This window comes from Felis catus, chromosome B4 (genome assembly GCF_018350175.1).
Source record: "Felis catus isolate Fca126 chromosome B4, F.catus_Fca126_mat1.0, whole genome shotgun sequence".
Classification (NCBI taxonomy): domain Eukaryota; kingdom Metazoa; phylum Chordata; class Mammalia; order Carnivora; family Felidae; genus Felis; species Felis catus.
In genome coordinates, this window is record NC_058374.1 from 54,356,591 (window position 1) to 54,372,140 (window position 15,550).

General features: G+C 41.3%; 1 long non-coding RNA gene across 1 annotated transcript; it reads left to right on the top strand.

The window, feature by feature from the left end:
• The first annotated feature begins 3,126 nt into the window (after positions 1–3,126).
• Positions 3,127–3,895, top strand: LOC109501483. Its single transcript, XR_002159578.3, has 2 exons — positions 3,127–3,253; positions 3,536–3,895. It is a non-coding gene; the product is annotated as an uncharacterized LOC109501483 (long non-coding RNA).
• The last annotated feature ends 11,655 nt before the right edge of the window (positions 3,896–15,550 follow it).

Below are 15,550 nucleotides of genomic sequence, written 5' to 3' on the forward strand. Positions count from 1 at the left end.
ATAACCAATTTTATTTCTCAATTGCATGTGTGCACGTGTGCATGTGTATGTATGTGTATGAACTCTCACCAGATCTTTAACCATGGCTATTTTTTAATCTTTTTTCACTCTCTGGCAGTGATTGTTTTACTCTGATCTCTCACAAAAGTGTTCCTATAAAAGTGCTTCATTTACAAGGAAATTCATGGAAAAGACTGACAAGTACAGGTTTGTCATAACTTTAAGATCATAACACTGAATGGGTAAGAATTTCAAACTGATACGTAAAGCTGCTGACCTAAGCTGAAGCAAAACAAGAATTATAAGAGACTGAACTGATGAGACGATGATTATAATTTTTTTATGACTTCATTTAAAACACTGCTGGTTCTTAAATGTTTTGTTGTCCAGATTTAAAGGGTCCTGTTTTCTCCTCTCTTCTAAGCTACCTATAGCTTACAGCAGCACTTCAGTAAAATATAATTTTGTAAACAAAGGTTGAAACATGTATATTTTTCTCCCTCCCTGATCCCTCCAGAATTCAGAAATTCATATTGAATATCTTTATTTTTCATGACAATACATGTATTTACATAAGCTCAACTGACTCTTCTCTTTGTATTAAGACACAATTAGAAACGTCCTAATGTTAGCTTCTTAACCTAAAAAGACTTGAAAAGTTCAATCTAAGATTCCTTATGAAAAGTTCCATTCCAGCAGAGCAGATTTAAAAGAGCCTATATGGTCAGTCACTATTCTTGCTGCACTTACGTAAATAATCAGGCCAAATTTTTGAAACTAGACTTAATTTGCAAACAAGCTAGTCTTACCATGGTTATTTTTGATAAAAATAAGAACAATTTTAAAGAGAACAATGTTTCAGTAGTACACCTCTGTGGATATCAGATTCAAGTGCTGTTAACTGTCCTTGAGGTTTTGTTTTCTCACAAAATGAACTGGATCCTGGATTCTTCTAGTTTCCTCCAATACTTGACTAGAACTCTCCAAACTAACATTTCCAGTTTCCTCCCACTCTTCTCACCTGGAATCACCATGGAACTAAAGTTGCCCTTTTCTCAAAGCCATGCAAGGTAAAGCTGGACAACTGAATATAAACTTCAGAGAAACCACCAAAACAGCTCATGTGAGGCCAGTCCTTGTGTCTGTTGCTCTGTGGTCACGCAGCAAGATACCAGAGACATTCAAACTGCAAACCAGGAAAATCTGTCAATTGCCACGCTTGCCCTCACTCCATCTGAAGATGCTTTGAACCCAATATTTATAAATTTTCTCAACTGGCTACCCTCCAAACTCAGTGAATTTGTAATTTCCTTGAACTATTAACCTTTGTTTCTCGTTCGTTTCCACAGAAATACTTTTTATTAAATTACCTGACTGCTCACATCATAAAGAGGCCTAATTGGGGTGGAAGTTCATCTGCAACACTGCCTCCTAAAATAAAACATCCTCATGTTCATCCAGTCCTAAGTCATCATGAGGATGTGACTGTTAATACATCATGTTATGCTTTTGTAAATAACTTTTTAAAAATTGCAATCCATTTGATTTATTTAGTTGGTTAAATCTTGACACCTGGGAATCTGCTCTGGGGAATTTTTCAGTCTTTGGCTATGGTTCTCCTTAGGTCATCATATATACTTCTTTAATATGTTGTCTACTCCTAAGGGTTCTTAAATGCCTGCCAGCAGCCACTCATATGCCAAATGGTATCCATCAGGATCAGATTGCCAGAGGAAATAAACAACAAACACATAAATGATGAAGATGGTGACTACATGGCCCTCAGGCTGATTATTCAACGAATGGCAACAACAAATACGTGGTTCTTCAGACTGGGTACCTGAGAAAATAATCAAAAGGGGGGAATTGTTGAAATAAAAAACCAACAGAGACCAGCCTTGAAACTTCCCTGGCAGACAAACCGGTTTTGTCATACAAAGCTTAATTTAGCTTATTTTGTAAGACTAACTTCACCTGGATAATTACTTGTTTACGCCCGTGGAAATCATAAGCACAACTTAAACTGTTTCCCAAAGTTGATATGAGGTAACAACTAACCAATTCCCTATCACTTAAGAAAATGTAAATATTCTTATCACTGTAAAAAAAAAAAAAAATCCTTAGACTTCTTACTTCCCAAGCTGCTTTGTAACAACATAGCCCTGCGCCTAATTCTGTTTTGGCTTGAGTGCTCCTGGTTCCCCAGCTGTTCTTTGGTGGATGCTCAACAAACTTTACTAATTGCTACATCAATGATTCATTGGTTTTCTGCTATTTTTGAACTTCGACAGCAGCCACAGTAAATGTTGTATGGGGTCACAGCCAGCCATTTATGTTGGAGTAAATACCCTTGAGGCACTACAGGCTAAATCAGAAACACACCCCTCCTCTCCCCACCAACTGCTTCTTAAAGACCACAGCAATCCTCCACTATGCCTGCGTGGCCCCTGTACCGTTCACAATAAATGGTGGTTGCCAATAAACAGACTTTGGAAACCAAACTTCCTGCATGGGAAAGGTTGGAGATAAAAAGGAGTAGAAAGTCCATGGTGCCCATAAAGGCCCGAGTTCCACTAGAGATGGGCGAGGATTAACGCCCTTTTCTCTCCTGCACAGTATATTGGTGAAAGGAAGTGATCCGCGATAGACCGCCCTCGCCCTCAGTAAGGAGAAAGAAAAGATTAGCCCTTTCAAAGCCGAATTACCCCAGATCCTCTCCCACCCATCCACCCTCCACCCCTTCCACCCTCCAGCCCCTCCACCCGCACCCCCACCCCCACCCCCTGCTTCTTAGGTCTCCGACCTCAAAGAGCCCAGCTCGGGAACAGTAGGCTTTCAGCCGCTCTCCAAACAAAACCTCCCCCTACCAAGCGTTCCTCTTTCTCCAGCTGGGAGCATTCGCCCTCCGGTTTGGTCTCCTCAACCAATTGCAAGTAACACTCTTCTCTAATTGGTGAAGGGGTGTGGCCACCATGTGTATCACCTAACAAGACTATGGATGATTGGTTGCTATTGAGAGGGTTTCGCCAATGGGAAGCAGTCTTGAAGCTCTTGTGGGGTGCTCGAGTGTTCTGTAGATGCTCGGGCTGTACCCTTGGCTGCCTACCGGTTTTTAATTAATTAATTAAATTAAATTAAATTAAATTAATTAATTAATTATTTTTCCGCGTTGTTACGTCCCCTGGGCTCTTGGAGGGTGCTGTCGCCGCTGCCCTCACCGCTGCAGCCATGATCTCCTTAACGGACACCCAGAGTAAGCACTCGCCCCGGTATCCCCGCCTGGAGCCTCACACACCCGTTGCTCGAGCTCGTCTCGCTCGCCCGCCCCTCTGCCGGGTCAATGAATGAAGCTCCGTGTTGGGGGCGGCGGCCTGCGGGACTGAGCGAGGGATGCGGGACTGGGAGGGCTGCCTTGAGGGGTCGGGGGCTGGACTTGCAGTGGCAGACCTGGCCTGGCAGGCGGGTCGGCGGGGTCTGGGAAGAAGTCCGATCTGGAGTGGGGGGAAGCCTTTGCTGAGCGTCTGTCTTGCGCCAGGGTCTCGCCGCTCTCACCCCCAGTGAGATGGGCGCTTTGTTCCTGCAGATGGCCGCAAGAGAAAGTTTGATGTGCAATGTCCGCGGTTCATCCTTGGGGACGTTTCTGCAAACTTGGACTCCTCTACAAGTTACAGGCCCGTTGTTTGGGAGGCGGTATTTTAAATGTCACCAGTTATCAGGTTTTAGCTTTCTTTCTTTCTTTTTTTTTTTTTTTCCTCTTAATATGCTTATACTTTAATATTTTTACTATTTCGCCGTTTGCCACCTTTGGAAAGAAACTTCGAAAATTTTCTTTAAACGATTTCACTTTTCTACCACCTAATGTGTCCGCAGTAGTAAAAAGCCACATTGTGTTCAGTTATACAGTGTCTTTCCTCAATGTTGTATATTGTGCTTTGTGGCTTATTTTATTATTTTAGCATCTCTTTCTGCCTGACAACAGTTCTCCACGCCTTTCTTATCTCTAAGGTTAGAATTGCTGTTTTCCTCTTTCATAACACTCCTACTTCTCTACCACTTTGTCAATCTTAAGTATTTACATATCTGCCCAACCTTGTCGGTCCTATATTTTTTAATGGTCATAATAGTCTTTTTGTCCCACTTAGCTTTATCTGCCATCCTCAGGGTTTCTTACTTTGCTTAGTTTCCTTTGGTTTTCAAAATTTTAAGTATTAAAAAGTCCTTTGAAAACAGAACTTCATTTAAAATGCCCTATTTTAAAGTGGAGTCTTAAGATTTGGGTTCAAGTCATGGCTGGCTTGAACTTAACAGAGCTTCTAATGTCTCCTATATACACTGCGACCCCAATCAGGCTTTCTTCCTTCCTGAGGTTAGATGGGTCTGCACCTTGGGGCCACCTGCACTGGCACAGGAAGGGTGCCCATTTTGGTCTGTTGCTCTGTTGGCCTCACCTGTTCTGATGTGAGAACATATAAAATCTCTTTTCTTTTATCTTTTCTTTTTTCTCTCCTTCTTTCTTTCTTTCTTTCTTTCTTTCTTTCTTTCTTTCTTTCTTTCTTTCTTCCTTTCTTTTTTTACTGTTATAATAAAAACTAACAATTGTATAAAGTCATCTTCTTTCATTTTACTGAGTGCCTTCATGTAAATCATTACACTGAATTTTTATGAGTCCTGTAAGGCAGAGAGGAGTATACCTCTTTTGTATGTTAAAAAAGGCTCGGGGTGCCTGGGTGGCCCAGTCTGTTGAGCATCGGACTCTTGATTTCGGGTCAGGTAATGATCTCATGATCCTGAGATTGAGCCCCGTGTTGCCTCACACTGAGCATGGAGCCTGCTTGGAATTCTCTCTCCCTTTTTCTTGCCCCTTCTCCCCCGCCCCCCTCACAAAATAAACAAACATTTAAAAAAATAAAAAAGGCTCAAAAGAAATTCAGTGTATGGTTATAAAGAAAGTGATAGAAACAAGGCTTGATCCCAGGTCTGCTGGTCTAGAAACTTTTATTTTCATTGTACCTTACTAGCATCTAAGAAGCCTTGATATAAACTTTCAGATCTAAGAATGATGCAGTTCTTTTGATGAGGATGCATAAGGCAAGCTGACACCCTCCCCGCCCCCCCCCCCCCCCCCGTGGGATATGTGTGACATTCCTCAGGCACTCCTAGCTGCCCTAAAGCCAAGAGAAGCAGAAAACAATTGGTTCACTGACAGAGATGCAGGACAGGAAATCTCTATCAGTTTACAAATGTCTTTGTAAATGACAAGACAAAGGCAATCTTATCAATAGCCTGATCTCCAGAAACCTATGGACTCAGTCTCCTGGAGCCCCAACATCACCCTCCACTCCACAGTGATGTGGGGAACAAAGGCAAGAAGGAAATGGTAACATTAAATTTCTTTATAACCTGTAGCCCATTGACAAAAACTTGAGGCAAATACAGAGTATAACAGTTCTCCAGGAACCCCCTACTATCATAATGTTAATGATTTGCTAGAGAAAAAAGCAATCTTAGCTTGACAATAGCTAGGCCTCCAGTATCTTATGAGTCCTCTTTAGCATATGAAGGCCTTTTGAAAGCCTCCTTTTGCCTTTACCTCCCACAACTCCATAGTATATGATCAGTCACTCTTCACAACCCCAGTACAGTTCTTTCTGCCCACGGGTCCTGTCCCCGTGCTCTAATAAAATCACCTTTTTGCACCAAAGACGTCTCAAGAATTCTTTCTTGGCCCTTGGCTCTGGACCCCCACCACTCCAAAACCCCATCAAAGCCAATGCCAGTTTTGGCAAATAATGTTACAGGCAACTGCCTCCTGGACTACACTGAGTGAAATAGGAGGAATGTTTCAGTTCCCATGTTATGGTTTTAAGCTATGGAGTCCAAAACTGGGTTTGAATTCTGGCCTGAATCCACACAACCACCACTCTTCCTGCCCATCTGCCCCCAGCCCCAATGCACACACATACATACATTTGCTGATTCTATGAGCAAGGATAATTCTTTTTTTATATAATTTTTTTAAGTTATTTATTTTGAGAGCAAGAAAGCATGAGCTGGGAAGGGGCAGAGAGAGGAGAGAGAGAGAATCCCAAGCAGACCCTTCCCTGGAAGTACAGAGCCCCATGCAAGGCTCGAACTCACGAACCATGAGACCATGACCTGAGCTGGAACCAAGAGTGAACACCTAGCCAGCTGAACCACCCAGGCACCCTGAAGCAAGGGTAATTCCTAATCACTGTATCTATGAAATATGGGGCTGGTGCTACTCTTCACCTCAAAATTCTGTTAAAGGCATTACAACATATTTGTGTAAAAATTTCAGTACATGTGAAACCATAGCCACACATTGTCCTTTTTCATTGTAATCAATTTTTAATACTTCTAATACCTAATTAGTTGTATTAGATAATAAACTAATCATATTGAACTTGAATCACCTAGATGCTTCCCCCAGAAGTTCAGAATACTCGAATACCCTTGAGGTTCATTTAATAAAACATATTTAACCTGAAAAAAAAAATCCCATAGGAAACAGTGTGACATAATGGTTAAACACAGGGACTGAGTTAAAATGCTTAACCAGAAGCATGACTCCAGGCAAATTATTTCTCTAAACCTCAACTTCCTCCATCTCTAAAAGGAGGTAATGAAATACCTATCTTACAATAGTACTGGGGGGATTTAATTCTATAAGGCATGTAAATCACCTCAGAGATAATTCATGACAAATTCTCAGTACATAGTATATTTCCATATAATTTCCTTTCTAATGAACAAACATCTCAAAATTTTTATGTAATCATTAATATAATTTGTGAATAGATAGAAATTAGTCATATTCAAATAACTCAGCTGCCAGTGATTAAACCCTAGCTACTAAATAGTTATATAATGGAATTTATTCTTTTGTTCATATTTTTCTCTAGGATATTATGTCTGACAGGTAAAGTTATTTTGGTCAATTCTCTTAAGGAATTTAAACATGGAAATATTAGCCAAACATTTTCATAGGTTTTGTCACTTTGGAATATACTTCTCAGTATATTTACAAACAGATAACTGAATTCTTTTAGGAGAATTTGCAAGAAAAAGATAGTTGAAATGGAAGGCAGTAGTTAACTGTAAATTGAGGAGATGGAGGATGTAGAAAAGTATATGATAGAAGTATTCATCTCATCAGAATATTTTACAAGGCTTCAACATTTTTAAATAGCTGTGCCCTTGATTTTGGCTTTGTGGAGCCAAGGCCAAAAAGTTAAATAACAGATCAGAAATCATTAATAGTGTACTTCAAACTGGGCTTCCAAAAATATGTGGAGGAACCATAGAATAATGGAGTCCTAAGAGCCAGCTAAGACCAACAAGGCAGAGAAGAGACTTTAGGACCAGTTATACAAAGAGGAAAGGGACACAGTTGAACAGAGAGGATGGGAAGACAGTACCTAAGGTTGGGGGAGGAGGGAACTGGCCAGTATAAATGTTTGGAGGCAAGTCCCAGCAAGCATATGTGGTGAGTGTCATGTGTGGGAGACACACAGAACAAATGAAGTCAGCTGTAGACAGTCTATAACAAGAGCTAACAAGGACTCAGACTATAGGTAGGCCAATCTCCAGCCCAACAGCATGGGTCAACACTGAATGCTACTGTTGGCCTCTCCAGAAAGAGAAGTAGGAATTTTAGTTTCCATTTTCTCCTTGTACTTTAAGGGAATGTTGGTTGCATTCCTGGTTGTTTTGGACACAGACTCGTCCTCCTGTAATGAATCTGAGTGTTCAAAGGTATGATGCTCCTCTCTATTGTACTAAGGGATAAAGTGAAGCCTGGAGCAGAGAAGACTATTGGATCCAAATTCAAATTGTATTTAAGAGCTGAGTTCTGCTTGGGCTCAATTTATATCCTTAGGATTTATTATTGTTTTATTTTAATATTCATTTTTGAGAGAGAGAGAGTGCAGGTCGGGGAGGGGCAGAGAGGGAAGGAGAGATAGAATCTGAGGCAGGCTCCAGGCTCCAATCCATCAGCACAGAGCCTGTTGCAGGGCTCAAACTCATGAACTGCAAGATTAAGACCTCAGACACTCAACCGACTAAGCCACCCAGGTGCCCCTATGTTCTTAGGATTTCACTGCTTATCTTCCATTTTCCTCTCTTCCCCCTGAACATCCCTTAAGGAGATGCTGAATTCCACTTAAGCCAGTTGAGGGAGTGGTTAGATGTGGAAGTAGAAGTTATTACAGAATGACTTCAGAAAGACTACTATGCTTTGGGTTAGCTGCCTGCCACAGCCCTGACTCCCTAGATTAAGGCACGATATTCTCATTTCTAATCCCATTTGGATTCACAAATGTAAGTGACCACAATGGAAATTCTGAATACCAAAATAGAAACTGAAAAAGTCTGAATACTAAAGTAGAAACTTCTCAGTGACCATTCTGAGCAATCAGTAAACCCATATTGACCCGAAACCTTGAAGGAAAAACTGAATTCAGTTTTGCTGAGTAGAGTACAACTTTAATACAGCCCAACTGCAATTAGAAGCTAGGGACTAAGTCGTTCCTGAAACCCACCTGGAGAATTGCTCCCCAAGTCCTCTCTATTCTCCACATTCTGCCACAGAAGATAGTAAAAAGGGGTTGTGCCACACCCTTCTGTAGAAAAAAGGTAGATTTGGGAAATAGTTTGGAGGCATCAAAATTATAAGCAATTTTAGGGTACAATCAAGACCTGGCTGCTTAACCCTACAATAAATTGGACTTCAAAGGCACTCAGCATTGGTAGGGAAAAAAAAATACATGTGCTTGCAAGATGATATGTGTTTGATGCTAATGGAAAAGATGAAAAAATAGGTCATCATCATGTAATGAGCTTGTGTCAGAATGTGTGCTGTTGGAGGAGATAGGGGAAGGGAGACGGAGAGCAATCAGCAAAGCAAAAAGGGGCTGGAAATCAGACTCCTATCCCCACAATCTTCCCTTTGGTTACAGACAGTGGATGAGCCTCTGGGGGCACAGGTGGACCCCTCCCCCATTTTTTCTTTCTGGGACATCCCTTCAATGCTTTCCCCAACTGGATTTCTGACATTAATCACCTCTCCCATTTTGAAATCAGCCAGTCAGGCTATTGAAGCATTGTTAATGACACCATTGACCAAAGTATCAATCAGGCAAGAGAATTTGAACTTGGCTCAAAAGGGCTCTTGGCCTTCCTTCCCTGAGGTAGAGATCTCCAGGCAGCAAATGAAGTCATCCGCAGGGCAGCCAGGTGATCCACCTAACAATGCATTCCACGTGGGAAGTTCCTTTTACCAAGCTCTTTTGTTGTTCTTCACAACATGCAGTGGACACACCAATCTGTCACCTATTAGTTGCAGGATTTCTTATTCTTTAACACAGGCCACAAAATTGGTAACAGCATCAGGCTAAGGCTCTGGTATATACAAGTTGGTGCAAAAGGGTATAGAGTCCCAGGACTGGAAATTATCTTAAGAAGTCATTTCAAATACCCCCTGCCTCTAAGAGGATCACCATATCCACCCACTTCGAAGGCAGTCTTCTTTCCTCTTCCCAAATACAGAAGTAATTGGGAAGTCTCAGACTGTCCATTCCCAGCTATAGTCACACAATGATGTAAAATGCCCCCTGCGTGTTCCAGGTTTTACCTTTAGGAAGCACCTAATCTAAGTTTTTTTATGGAATGTAAATATATTAACTTTTGTCAAAATGCTTACTAAGCAACAAAGCAGTGAATAAAAACCAACAATAAGGCTGAAAAGAGGAAGAACCAAGAACCATTCAAAGACAGAAGAAGTTAGTTAGAGAAGGCTTCCAGGAAGAGGGACTATGAAGCTGGTTTAGAAAAGAAAGGGGCAGAAAGGAGAGAAAGATGAAGATATGCCAGCCTGATGGAGGAGGGGAAGTGTGTGAGGGATGTTTCAGAGGCCAGAAAACATGTAGCATGGACAGGAGGCCAGGAAGCAGCTTGAATCAGCTGATGTGGACCATAGGGAGGGACAGAAAAGAACTGAGTAGAAGGAAGTTGACAGAGTCTTGCAAGTAAAACTAGAGTCTGAATGTGACCAGCAGTAGCATGGTGTAGTATTAGGAGTCTTGAAGTGTGAGTCAAAAGACATGGGTTCCAGTCCTGGATCTGCTACCATCTCAGGCACTATAGGTCTTAGTCTTCTCATGTATAAAATAAGACCATTGGACAACAAACACATGAAAAGATGCTCAACATCACTCATCATCAGAGAAATGCAAATCAAAACCACAATGAGCTATCACACCTGTCAGATTGGCTAAAATAGAAAACACAGTAATCAAGAGGTGGTGGTGAGGATGCAGATACTAAGGAACCCCTTAGGCACTATTGGTAGGAATGCAAACTGATGCAACCACTGTGGAAAACAGTATGGGGGGGTCCTCAAAAAATTAAAATAGAACTACCCTGTGATCCAGTAATTCCACTAGTGGGTATTTACCCAAAGAATACAAAAACACTAATTTGAAAAGATGTACACAGCCCTATGTTTATTGCAGCTTTACTCACAATAGCCAAATTATGGAAACAGCCCATGTCCATTGATAGATGAATGGATAGAGAAGATGTAGTGTGGACGTGTGTGTATGTGTATGTCTGTGTGTGTGTGTGTGTGTGTGTATTTAATGGAATATTATATATAGAATAGAATATTATTCAGCCATAACAAATAATGAGATCTTGCCATTTGCAACAGCATGGATGGATCTAGAGAATATATTGCTAAGTGATTTGTCAGAAAAAGACAAATACCATATACTTTCACACATGTGGAATTTAAGAAACAAACGAATAAAGACAAAAAGACAAACAAAAAAGGAAACCACTTTATTAACTATAGAAAACAAACTGATGGTTACTAGATGGGAGGTGGATGGAGGGGATGGGTGAAGTAGGTGAAAGGGATTAAGAGTACACTTATCTTGATTATCACTAAGTAATGTATAGAATTGTTAAATTACTGTATTTTACATCTGAAGCTAATACTGTATGTTAACTATATTAGAATTAAAAAAAAAAAAGACCATTGGATCAGAAGACCTACAGAGTCCCTTGTAGTTCCAAAACTCAGTGCTAAGGTACCAGAGACAATACGGACTGCCATAGTTGTTCTTCCACAAATCCATTTAATATTTTTCCCTTATACAAGACAAGTCTAAGTTCCCTTCATCCCTGCGACTGAATTACAACTTGAGTTTATTTACAATGTCAAAGATTAATCCTCTAAACTTGGCAAGCTCACTGGTTGAGCAGCAAGGAAATATCTCTACAGAAAGAACAGATTCTGTAAATTCTTGGTCGGTTACGTAGGACCATTACTAAATTATTTTAAAAGGATTGTGCGTCTACACTCTCACTTCTCTCTCTGTCAGATGATTTGCTTCCTGAACTAGGAAGGCTGTCCAGGCAGGGACCTTAAAAAGTTTGATATATTCCAGATCCTTTAACTGCTGGGATTTTAGATGATAAATAAACTGCACAGTGGAATTGAATCAACCTATTCACAGACTACAATGGGGCAAGACAGTAAGTTATTGATATTGCCCCTTCAAAGTATTCTACATAGCGTAACACTTCAACTGGCTTTAATTAAGGAAGTGTCAGCTTTCCCATGCTTCTGCCTCAGGATTTATGGTGGATTTTAAATGTTTATTTTTCTGTCTACCAGCCTAGGGGCTGCAAGCTCCCTGGTGACTTGTACATCTTCAAATAAGACCTAGTATAGTGACTAGTACCTGGTTGGTACTTGTATATCTGTTCAGTGCATGAATGCATAAAGAAATAGCAACCTAATTGAGAAAGACATTGTAGTGTCTAGGCTTAGTCATATGCTACACAATCACTCACTCCCTTCTGCCTCCTGGGCCAATAACTTAGCTTAGTCATATGCTACACAGTCACTCACTCCCTTCTGCCTTCCTGGGCCAATGACACCTCTTGCATCAGAATTAGAGATCTACCCTTCATCCCCGTACCTCATGCACATCTCCATCATAAAGCTCTGATCATGCTGTATTAGAAATGCTGGGTTACTTATCTATCTTCGCACCAACGTGAAGGCACCTAAAAGGTAGAGACCTTGTCTTATTCATTTTTGCCCTCCTTGTCCGCAGTAGTAGCTAATATAAATAAGTGTATTTGTTGACTGAATCCAAGAAGCAAGAAGCTTATGTTTCCAGTGTTATGACCAAAGAAAGAACTCTTTAGCATATCAAAGGTCAATCTTTTTGACAAAAGATATACCCATAACATTGTGCCTACTTGACCAAAGGAGAGGCTTGCAGAAGCAATCACATGGATATTCTAAGCCTCTAAACATGTTTCAGAAAGACAAGCATCGTCTACACAGATCAAATTATCTAGGTAACTATTCACCTCTAGCACCTGGGGTTATTATGAATTCAAGCTCTCAGTTGCACTATGAGGGCTGTGGAATAAAGCAAAAAATGCAAATGCAGGCTCTGTCATCAGAGATGCCCTGACTGAAGCACATTAGTGAGAATGAACAGAAGGAAGCTGAAAAGCATTAATGCTGTACAATTAGCCAAAGAAAGGCATCAGACAAGGTAAGGCTCTGGGGTTCTTGGCTTGGGAAATGAGCAGGGTGGCTGGTCATTCATATTTTGATAAACTGTCCTCTTGTTGGCCCAGAAGAGCTTCTGAGGTATAGTGAGGAAAGCACAGGCTACTAGAAGGCTGAGAAAAAGACTGTTTGGTAGTTTGGGGGAAATCAAACTACTGAAGTGCAGTATGAAAGAATGTTCATATTTTCACATATGTCTTACAGGGGAAGATGAAATAGACCAAAAAGTCATTAAGCGAGGTGGACCAAGGAGAGGGTGGTGAGACAGGAAGATCTTGGGCCTGACTCATGGTGTGTTACAAAATTCTTACAAAACCATAGGGGATCACTGAGAGAGATTGAATACAAGCTAACTAATCGATTGGAAGACTAAGATGACAAGACTGGGTGACCTGTAGTGGGATCTATTCTCCCAAGTTGCTCTACATCTCCATCTTACCTATGTCTAGACAAGGGCTATTTCCTCTAAGAATGACCTCCCCCTCTGCACATATGCTTCTTCCAGGAAGCCTTTCAGAACCAACAGCCCCCCTAAATGCCCTGCCCTGCACATAGATATTTGGAGGTTGGCCAAGTTATGTACTAATTCATTTGCTGACCTGCTGCCACTCATCGTCTACCTCTGGAGATTTGCAGTCTGTCTCTTCTCAGTAGAAGGGCTCCTGGAATAGAAATCATCTTATTCTCTTTTGTGAGTTTTGCTCCCAGAAGTTGTTCATGGTAGAAAAGCACAATCTGAAGAAGACAGTCATCAGATGGCTCCATTCCCCACATCACAGAGTCTACAGTGCATTCCTCCCTACACTAAAGTTATGGAGCGGCAGTTATGGCTCTCCCTGTAAAATGTCACTCTAATTACAAACAAATGTTTATGGCTCTTTACACCATTCAGGCAAAGCCTCTGTCTGCCCTGATGGGCAGGGATTTTAGATCCTGTTCTTCATCCTATGTGCACACCTCACATAAGGATGGCTAGATAACCCCAGAGGTAGATGTGTTAATGCCTAATTGGTCATTGTTATCGAATCTGTTTCAGACAGTGGGACTGGACAGTCCTGACTGATAAGGGAGGGCAGCAAACAGCTCCGGAGGAGGGTGTCAGGGGATCACTGTAGTGAGCTCTCTTTCTACACTGCCCCCTCTGCCAGTCACTGTTCCTTTAAACAGGGCTCTTAACAGCAGTAGATTTCATAGTCTCTTAGAGTGAACCCCATCAACTTCCCAACAAAGCAGTGCTTCTCCTAGTCTACCCCTAATCTCTCAGTCCAAAAGTCCCAGTTGCTTCTGCGCTGGCCTCAGGGAAGGCCAGGGTTCTCCTTTTCTGGAGCTTCAACACCTTAAATCCCCTGGTCAGTATTCTCTCTCCCCTCAACTTCTTCTGTTTTCCTCTCCATTTCTGACCTTTCTCTTCTCCATACCAATCACAACTTTCTTATTTATATCCTTTTTTCAAAGCCATGTGACTTAAACACACACACACACACACACACACACACACTTTTCTAGAACCCTTAACCATTGTAATGAATATCACTTAATTCAGAGTGGGTAAAGCATATCATTCGAACATTCATCACTTTTGCCAGAAAACAGTGTACATAGACCCCAAGGACCTATGACTGGGAGGGCCATACTGGGAGGGATGTAAGTGAAGAAGATGGCACTATTTGTAATTTGTGGCTTTAAAATCAAGGTAAAAGAGGAGCGCCTGAGTGGCTCAGTCAGTTAGGCATCCTACTTCAGCTCAGGGTTTGATGTCATGGTTCTTGAGTTCAAGCCCCGTGTTGGGCTCTGTGCTGACAGATCAGAGCCTGGAGCCTGCTTCAGATTCTGTGTCTTCCTCACTCTCTGCTCCTCCCCCACTTATGCTCTGTCTCTCAAAAATAAATAATCATTTAAAGAAAAAAGCAAGGTAAAAGAAGACTATTTGTGGTTGAGATTTTTAAGATTCTAGAATACCTGAAATCTTCATTTCAGACTTTCTTTTAAATGTTTATTTATATTTTGAGAGAGATACGGTGTGAGCAGGGGAGGGGCAGAGAGAGGGAGACAAGATCTTAAGTAGGCTCTGCACTTGCCCACTGAGTAATTTTGGAGGTCAGAAACAGAAATGAGGGAAACATCTTTTAAAGGAGATGGAAAGTAGCTGAAGAAATACTTCCTGGATCAAGAGAGTCTGAGGAGGATAGTTCTGGGAAACTGAGGTCTTAAGAGTAGCACTGGATGGCAAACCAAGGAAGGGCTGGTCTTCATTTTCCTGGATATAAAAAGAGGCAACATCAGTTTTCCTGCAGAAGTAGCCTACGTACAAAGCCTGAATTCAGACCCATAGTGTGTACGTCAGAATGTGATTTCTATTTATCACCAAACCTACTCTCTGCCCCACATTAGAGCTTCCATAACGCCACGCCAAGAGCTATGTGGATCAAGTAAATAAAAACATCCCAACCTACCTCTCCATTTCCACAGACATCACTACACTGGAATGAAGCCAAAATCATTTTGAATGGCTCTTTCTGATACAGACCACAGTTGGCTGGGTCATTAGACAATCTCAGAAAATCCTATACTCCACTCCTTTTTGCTTCTACACTTACCACAACAAAGGGTTAAAGGGCCTTTGCCTGGTGGCATATGTAGCTTGTATAGAGTCAAACCCACACTAGAAAATATACTTTAAAATAAGGGCATTTTTGTTGACAGCTTGAAAATGCATAAATGGACAAGATTGTATACCTGTCCGGCTTGCTTTTGATGACCCAAAGTCAAATCACCACTGACTGACCTGGTGGCTACTGCTGGAATTTCAGGTACAGGTACCTTCAAGAAAAATTCCTGTAGTGTGCTAACTTTAATACTCCAAAACTGAATGAAGACAGTAGAGTCATTTAGTGGCTTAACCTATGGACTTGGAAGAAGATGACTCCTTGA